Source organism: Gossypium hirsutum, chromosome A06, assembly GCF_007990345.1.
Source record: "Gossypium hirsutum isolate 1008001.06 chromosome A06, Gossypium_hirsutum_v2.1, whole genome shotgun sequence".
NCBI classification, from domain to species: domain Eukaryota; kingdom Viridiplantae; phylum Streptophyta; class Magnoliopsida; order Malvales; family Malvaceae; genus Gossypium; species Gossypium hirsutum.
The window spans coordinates 114,515,941-114,524,933 of NC_053429.1; the positions used below are offsets into that span (position 1 = coordinate 114,515,941).

At 36.6% G+C, this 8,993-nt stretch overlaps 1 non-coding gene across 1 annotated transcript; it reads left to right on the plus strand.

The window, feature by feature from the left end:
* Positions 1-3,854: 3,854 nt before the first annotated feature.
* On the plus strand, positions 3,855-3,961 carry LOC121231474 (small nucleolar RNA R71). Its single transcript, XR_005929533.1, has one exon. It is a non-coding gene; the product is annotated as a small nucleolar RNA R71 (small nucleolar RNA).
* The last annotated feature ends 5,032 nt before the right edge of the window (positions 3,962-8,993 follow it).

Consider the following 8,993-nt stretch of genomic DNA (forward strand, 5'->3'; position numbering starts at 1 on the left):
CAACAGTATTTTAACACCCTAAACCCAGCCTGAATGTTATGGCTGAATCTGGCGATATCACATTGAAATGTTTTTTCGCAAAGTATGATCTCGTTCAAAAACTCGTTCTTTATTTTTAACCTCTTTGTGTGTTTCTAAGTCATGTCATTCATTTCAAAACTTGCGTCACTATCCAAAAAGTATTTACTTTAAAAAGGTATTTCTTTCCAAAAATATCATTTTATAGCGGAAGCTTTTTTAAAAAGTTACGTACTTGTGTTTACTTTGTAAAAACATTGTTTCTTTTGAAAACTCGTGTTTTCCTATCTCTAGCAGTTATAAACCAAAGCAAATAAGTAAACCAAATTAAAGTTAAAAATCCTTAAAGGCCTTATTACAGCAAAATACCTCAAAAATTAAATCGAAACCATAAAGTACTATTTAAAATTAGATAGGTCGTGCCGCCACCACTGAGTCCTTTGCCGCATCGATCCGCCTAAGTTTGGGGATTACTTGTACAGTTTAAACAGATGGGTAAGTTTACGAAAACTCAGTGTGTAATCCCATATAAGTAAACAGTCAAAAATAAACACAATCTGGGCCTAAGTCCTTTTTTAGTAACAGTGACAATATCAGTTTGGGCTTTAGCCCATCTCAATATAGAAATAGTCATGTGTTTGAGCCTTGGCCCATTGCAGTAATAGTAAACAGTGCAGTATCAGTGAACAGTATGCAAGTCCTACCGATCCAGCCTCTACACTCCATCTCCGTCCTACCTTATACTCCATATGGGGATAAAATCAACCTACCCATCCCTACACTACAAGTAGCACCGGTTGCGGCACTAAACAGTATTTACTGTAGAGCTGCCAATATAATAGGCTTAAAGCCATCAGTGAATTGTAGCAGAGCTGCCAGTACAGTACACTTCCTCCAATCATATAAAAACCCTCCCTAATGCAATGCATCATGCCACATGTCATGTCATATTATAATATTATACATGTACTCAACACAGTTACAATAGCATGCTAAAATATAAACATATATCACATAGGGGCAAAATAGTCAATTTACCATATAAGGGCAAAACAATCATTTTACCACATAAGGGTAAAACAGTCATTTTACCACATAAGGGCAAAACAATCATTTTACCACATAAGGGCAAAACAATTATTTTATCAATTAGGGGTCAGGCACACTTACCAACCCAACAGTAGGTCCACAGTCATATCGGGTAACCCGTGCAACCTTAATAGTCAAACAGTAAGAGTGGGCCTAAGGCCCATCATGCGGGCCTATGTGGGCCCACACGCCCGTGTGACCCACATAGCACAAAAATAGCCTTAATCATGTGAACTACACAGCCTGGCTCAATATTCTCCACACTTTTGTGTGGTTTACCCGTGTGGGGCCTACAGGCGCGTGGGTCTACACGACCCATTTTAGCCCAACTGTCCCAAATCGGACTTGACCCATGAAATCGCTCATGGCCAGCCTCAACAATCTTATGCCCACGTCGAGGCGTTCAGCTTACCAGACGAGCAAGCGCACACTCGTGTAGCGTCGTCGGTCACTTATTTCGACTTTTGCTAATTTACGAGTAGGGGTAGTGTTTTACACACCTTGCTTCTATTTGCCGAGAGAAAAAACTGCTCGCACCTTTGAACCCTACATTTAACAATAATCCTCATTTACTCACTTAATCGAATACCGAATCGGATGCACACAACTAACCCAATCATTGAATCCACACAACAACATACCTTCGAACAAGCCACAAGAGGGAATCCATCCACCCTAACGCCAACAGAGGATCTTTTCCCTCTCCTTCGACAAGCTCTTGAGCACCAACTAAGCATAGGTAAACACTTAATAAGTCAGCACCAAAATAATACTATTGTACTACTCTGAAATCATCCAATCGTTAACCTGCTTACCTTGATGGGACAACTGAAATCTTTTTCACCTTATCAGTTGAGAGAGGATGATCAAACAAGCCCTCGATTACAACCTGAAAATCAACCAACCTCCTGTTAACACCTAATCGAAAGCAGAGTTTGAACCAAACCAAGAGTTAGTCTTACCAAAACACCACCCCAGACACTTGTAACTACCCCCAAAATTGACAGAGAGCAGCGGAAAGAAGATCGACACAGTGAGGGTAAAAAAAAGAGGTAGAATTAGGTAAAAAAACAACCAATTGAGAGAGTAAGAAAGGAAGGGGAAATCGGTCAAGAAGTAACCGATTGAGAGAGACAGAGAAGGAGAAAAATCGGTCTAACCACCAGATGCCGAAGAGGAGGGTTGATAATCTCAAAAGAATTGAGAGAGGGGAAAGAGAGAATTCAGCTAAAGAGAGGGGAAAAGAAGAGCAAGATGATGAATGAGGATCCTGAAGAGAAGTGAAAACCGAAATCAGCAAAAACGAATGATACTCTTAAACCTTCCTAGCACTATTCAACCGTTAGAGAAAAGATGAAAGCCAAAATGATCATAGCAACCGAAAATAGAATGGCTAAACTCACCAAAATTGAAAGTCTTGAGTGCCACAATTCAAAACCAGCACACTACTCCCTCTCACCTTAACCTCCCATAATTCTCTCCTAAAATCCCTCCTCAAATATCTCTTCAATCACCAATTCAAACTCCACTCAACTCAGCAGATTTTTGGTCAACCTTAGCTTCTCACACGGTAAGAGCAACAAAATAAAACACTCCATTGCCTTCACCAAGATTCGAACCTCAGCCCTCTGGCAGAGGTAACACGTCACTTACCCCCTAGTCCAGTAGGCTCATTATGTCATGCTTTACCCATTTTCATTTAAAAGCCTACTGACTAGAGACAGGGCTTACTCCTTAAAAAATAATTTTTGCACATGCCTAGGCTTGAACCCAAGACTTCTCAAACACTTTCCAGAACACTCAGAACACTTAACCACTGAAGCAGATACACAATTGTGTCACTTTCTTGCACAGTTAAACATTTATGTGTAGCCTCCTAACTATTCCCATGCTCAAGGCCTAATACTTTTAAGCCCAAAATTCGGGGAGTTACAAGTATCATTAACAACTTTAGGTAGCTAAATACCACTTCTGAGTGTAATGGCCTTGCAGTATTCCTTCCCTTGAGATCTTGAATTTTTAGTATCACTCGGTAATGCTCCTTGTGGTCTTGAGCTTAATGTATTGGCAATTTTCCCCACTTGGTTCTCTAAAGCACTTAAAGATGCAGCTTGACTCTGTATTATAGCATCGTTTTTTTCCATGTATTTCTTCAATAGAGCTTCTATAGATGAAGATGATGATGAACCTTGCTAAACATTTTTCCATGGCATAGGTTGGTTGTATCCAGATTGTGCACGTGTGACATTCTGTCGAATAACATTTCTAGAATTTCTCACTCTTTGATTACTCAAACTGAAAATAGGATGTTGTTTCCATCCTAGATTGTATGTATTGGAATATTGGTTATTGTTTCGATTGGAATTTCCCATGTAACATACTGAAGCTGGGTTCGATGGGCATTCATCAAAAACATGACTTCCCTATAATAAAAACATGTCATTTTTGCTGCTTTCATTTCTTGCACTACAACTGGTCTTTTCAGTGTTTTAATCATATTAGTTAGAGATGATACCTGAGCTGTTAATGAAGTGATCGCATCAAGCTCCATAGCTCCAGGATCTCTTCTGCCAGTACCCATTCTTGTAGTTGGATATTGATAATCATTGTTAGTTATCCTTTCCAAATTTTTGTATGCCTCATTATATGATTTATCTAGCAAAGTCCTATTGGTAAATGCATCAACTATCATTCTTGTATGTGCATTCAATCCATTATAAAACATTTCCATTTACGTCCAATGTTGGAAACCATGCATTGGGCATTTTCTAATCAATTCCTTGAATCTCTCCCAAGCTTCATACAATGTCTCATCTTCAAATTGCCGAAAAGATGTAATATCATCCCTCATTTTGGCATTCATGTTCAGAGGGTTGTATCACAACAAAAATCTTTGACAAAGTTCATTCCAAGATACGACTGTTCCTGATGGCAAAGCATTCAACCATGCTCTGGCACTATCTCTCAATGAGTAAGGAAATAGCTTGAGTCTTAGGGCATCTTCAAGAGTACCTTGCTGTCTGAATGGATCACAGACCTCTAGAAAGAGTCTTAAATGTAGTCACTGATCTTCAGTAGGCAATCTACTGAACTGTCAGACTGTTTGTAGCATTTGAAACATCACTAGTTTCAACTCAAAATGCTAAGCTTGAATATGTGGCCTAACAATCCTTGGATTAAGAACAATACCTAATATTATTCTTCCTCACTCTATATAGATCACAACTCTATGTCTAGAGTGCTACAAGTACTCGCTTGTGTACTCGCTTGTATCATTTGATCACGATCCAACTTATTTAATCTTTTCAGAATTAAATCAAATGTAAGAATATACCATGCATTCATCTATGTTTGGAGCTTGCCTGCATATGTTTAAAATAATCCAAATAGAATAAAACAATAGATCAATTCTAAATGTCATCCTGATTATCAAATCTATCAAGATAGATCAAGTAATTCTAACCCAAATGAAATTAGCTCATGGGTTGGGATTTAAAATCCAAAATCAGAATAACATTCAGCATCTTCATTAACATAGAAATCATAGAGATTAATTAACGGAATGAAGGTAGAACTGTAGGAAGCTTTCGCCACTTTAGCTTTCACTTCGACATTGCTAAATTGTGAAGGACCCAAGGGTGATTGTTCGTCCCTTTACTTGTGTCTCTACTTTCCTCTTAAGTTGTTACCCTCTCCTTTTTCTTTCAATTTTTTACACGATTTTTTTGCAGAGAAAATCAATCTCCAAAATCCTCATAAAAATTCCTCATTTATTTTCTTTTCTCTTTCTTTTTTTATAGGATAGGTCCCCCTCTCTCAGCAAACACTTTTCTCCCTCTTTTTTCAGGTAGATTTATCTAGTACACGTTTAGCTGGCTGAGAGTGACAAGGACTGAGTGCTGTGTTAGCATTTTCTTGGAATTTCCATGGCATTTGTGTTGGCAATCTATCCAACCTTTTACCATGGCAATATTTCACTTCCTTCATTCTCTTCCTCCTTTTTCTCTTTTTCTTCATCCTTCTTTCACCTGTTGCATAAAATAACCAATTCCCTTCTTCCCAACAGTAAAAGTAACATGAAATGACATTTGAGGCACAATCCAAGCATTATTATACAATGTTCTAAAATTAATCTATTAAGTACAGACATTTAATCAAGCTTAGAGGTTCAAAATATAACTCTTTTCAAGAGTTATCATTAGGGTATTGACTAGTTGATTGATTAGAACTTTAGTTCAATAATTAAATAGGTAAAACAATTGGATCTAGGCTAAAAAGAATTCACATAGTTAAAAGAAGGAATAGGAAAAACCGATACAGGAGCCTAAGAGTATATTTAGGTTTAGTTAAAATTATTTAGTTTCTTACTATTATCATCTTTTTTCTTGATTAACACTACTAATTCGTGAATCAAGTAGATTAGTAATTATTTGCCATAATTGGCTTGATAAAATTTTTCCCCAAACTACAATCCTTTGGGCACAATCCTCGAAATACTTACCAAATGTTTCGTTGTAAATAAACTATATTACAACCTGACCAGTATACTTGTAGGCATCACCTTGAATCTATATCGTTAGTTGTTGTATTTACACTCTGGATGTTGGTACGTCCAGTGGCAATCAAATACATCACACAAACATATTTAACATATCATAGATTTAATAGTTCTAAACACTTACTTGGGTATCATCCTTTTAAACGATATATCATCCACTTTGAATACTTAATGTATTTTCGTAAAGTCATATTTTAGAGTGTTAACAATATAAATCAATATTTAGTGTTGTTAATCAATTAAGTATACAATTTCATATTAGGTTGGACCCACACCTAAACTTAGTAAATCCACCACAACACTAGACTCCTTGAAACAATCATACTTGGATCTAACTAGATTAATCGTATGTTCGAGTATAAAACTATGATTCATTATTAAAACAGTATTTAAATAATTATTTTTATAAGAAACATTTTAATAAAGGTTTCGAAACCCATACCTACACTATTACGATTAGATTCAGAGTCGTGTTTCACTTCCAAAGTTAAGGATGGTCCGAAATGATAACAATTGGTCTTTCAATAAACAAATAGTACATGAGATATTAGAATTGAAGAAAAAATGATATCTAATAATATCCAACCCTTGAATAAAAGAATGGGAAAAAAGTAATTATCAACCCAAATCATCAAATACTTATGTTGATTCAATTGGATCAGAGGGAATTACGAATCATCAGGGTTTTGAATTGAAGAAGAAATAGAAACTAATTTTGAATTGAAGAAGAAATGGAAACTAAGAAAAATCATTGTCATTAAAAAAAAGATGAGTTTGGGGTTTAGTATTAATTTAAGAAAATAGAAGAAAAAGAGTTGAAATATAATTATGACTAAATAATTGAAGAGAAAATGGAAAACCTAGAAGAAAGGTGACAAACAGCGGTGGAGTTGCGATGATGCAACAACAATGGTGGTCTGGCAATGGTGTAGTGGTGGTGTGGTAAAAAATGGGTGTTAGAAAGATGAAGAACAGTGGAGAGAAAAGATGGTTTAAAGGCTTAAAATGAAAGAAAAAGGATGAGAAAGGGAGGAGAAATGAGGAAGAAACAGTTAAAGGTGACGAGGAGCAATAAAATGGAAGAAAAAAGTGGTTGGTGGCTACCTTAGGTGGGATGGACGTCCAAGCTTGGTAATTGAGAGAAAATGGAAGCTCTGTGAGACAATTGCATGAAAGGTGGATCAAGGGGAACTTGTGAAGTGAAAATGGGGTAATAGGTGGAAGGTTGACTCCTTGAAGAAGGAAAGAAATCTTTTCTTATAAGGCAATTATAATGGATGACAAAGGAGGCTTTGACCATGATTTAATAAGCCAAAATTTAAATAAAAGAATGAGGATGTGTGGAATTGAACTTAGCATCTTATGAAAATTATTTAAGCTCTTCACTAAACTACTACACTTACTTACTCAAAACTAATGCTATAATAAATGAAAATATGGGGTGCAACAACTCTACCCTCCTTAAAATAAATTTCAACCTCAAAATTTACCTTATCAGAATAGATAGGGATATTGTCATTGCATCAAATCTTCAGATTTCCAAGTAGCTTCTTCAGTCCCATGATTTCGCCATAAGACTTTTACCAATGGAATCTACTTTTTCCTTAATATTCTAACCTCACGATTGAAAATCTGGACTAGCTCCTCCTCAAAAGATAAATCTGGTTTTATCATGATCTCTTCAATCAGAACCACATGGGATGGGTCAGATTGATATCTCCTCAGCATAGAAATATGGAACACATCATGGATACGGTTTAGTTCCAAAGGTAACTCCAACTTAAAACCCATTAGTCCAATCCTTTTAAGGATCGTAGAAGGTCCAATAAATCTCGAGCTCAACTTGCCCTTTCAAACAAATCTCGGTACCTTTTTCCATGATGATACCTTAAGAAATACTTGGTCCCTATCACTAAACTCTATATCTTTCCTCCTTAAATCAGCGTAGGATTTCTATCAATGATGCTTTCAATCGATCCTGAATCAACTTAACAACATTCTTAGTTTCTTGTACTAAATACAAACCCAATACCTTCTTTTCTACCAACTTGGTCTAACATAGAGGTGTCTAAAATTTGCAACCGTACAGTGCTTCATAGGGAGCCATCTGAATGCTCGAATGAAACTTGTTGTTATACGCAAACTCTGCTTGTGGCAAATGCTCTTCCCAACTACCTATAAAGTCAATTACACAACCCCTCAACATATCCTCAATAATCTGAATAACTTGCTTTGACTAATCATCAAAATGTATATGAAAAGCTATGCTAAAATTCAACAGAGTACCTAGAGCCTTATGTAATTTCTTGTAAAATTGAGATGTAAACAAACGATCCCGATAAAAGATGACTGATATCGATACTCTATAAAGTCTCACAATCTTAGAGATATACAAGTTTTTTAACTTATGTAGTGAATAATCAGTATGAACAGGAAGAAAATGTGTTGACTTAGTCAATCTATCCACAATCACCCAGATTGAATCCTTCTTAGTAGGTGTCAAAGGTAACCTACTAACGAAGTCCATAGTTACACGTTCCCACTTCCATTAAGGAATTCGAATAGGATGTAACAAACTAGAGGGTGACTAATGCTTAGCCTTAACTTGCTAACATGTCAGACACTTAACCACAGACTCTGTTACCTCTTGCTTAAGACCTGGCCCAAATATTGTTCCTTCAGATCTCGATACATTTTATTCCCTCCAGGATACCTAGTTTAAGGGCTACTATGAGTTTCCCGAAGGATAAACTGTCTCATATCCTAGTTATCGGGCACATAGTAACTCCCATTATAACATAATAACCCTTCAGAATTGAACCTAAATTATGTAGTTTTACCCTCCTCAATTATTTAATTCGAGTGCAAAGGGCGCATCAAGAGGTTGCTTCAATCGAATCTCATCCACTAAGGTAGGCCTCACTTGCAACTGTACAAGAAAACCTCCATATCCAGTCAAACTCAACTTAACGAACATTGCTCTCAAATCAGCCATCGACTTCCGACTCAACGCATCAGCCACGATAAAGACTTTTCTCAGATGATACTCAATGGTACAATCATAATCCTTGAGCAACTCTATCCATCTCCGTTGCCTTAAGTTTAACTTCTTTTGAGTGAGAAGATACTTAAGGCTTTTATGATCCGTGTAAATAATACACTTCTTACCTACAGATAGCGCCTCTAAATCTTAAGGGTGAAAACCACAGTTTCTAGCTCAAATTTATGAGTTGGGTAATTACACTCCTATGAGTTAAGTTGTCTCAATGCAGAGGCCATAACCTTACCATATTGCATCAACATGTAACCAAGATCGGTATGAGAAGCA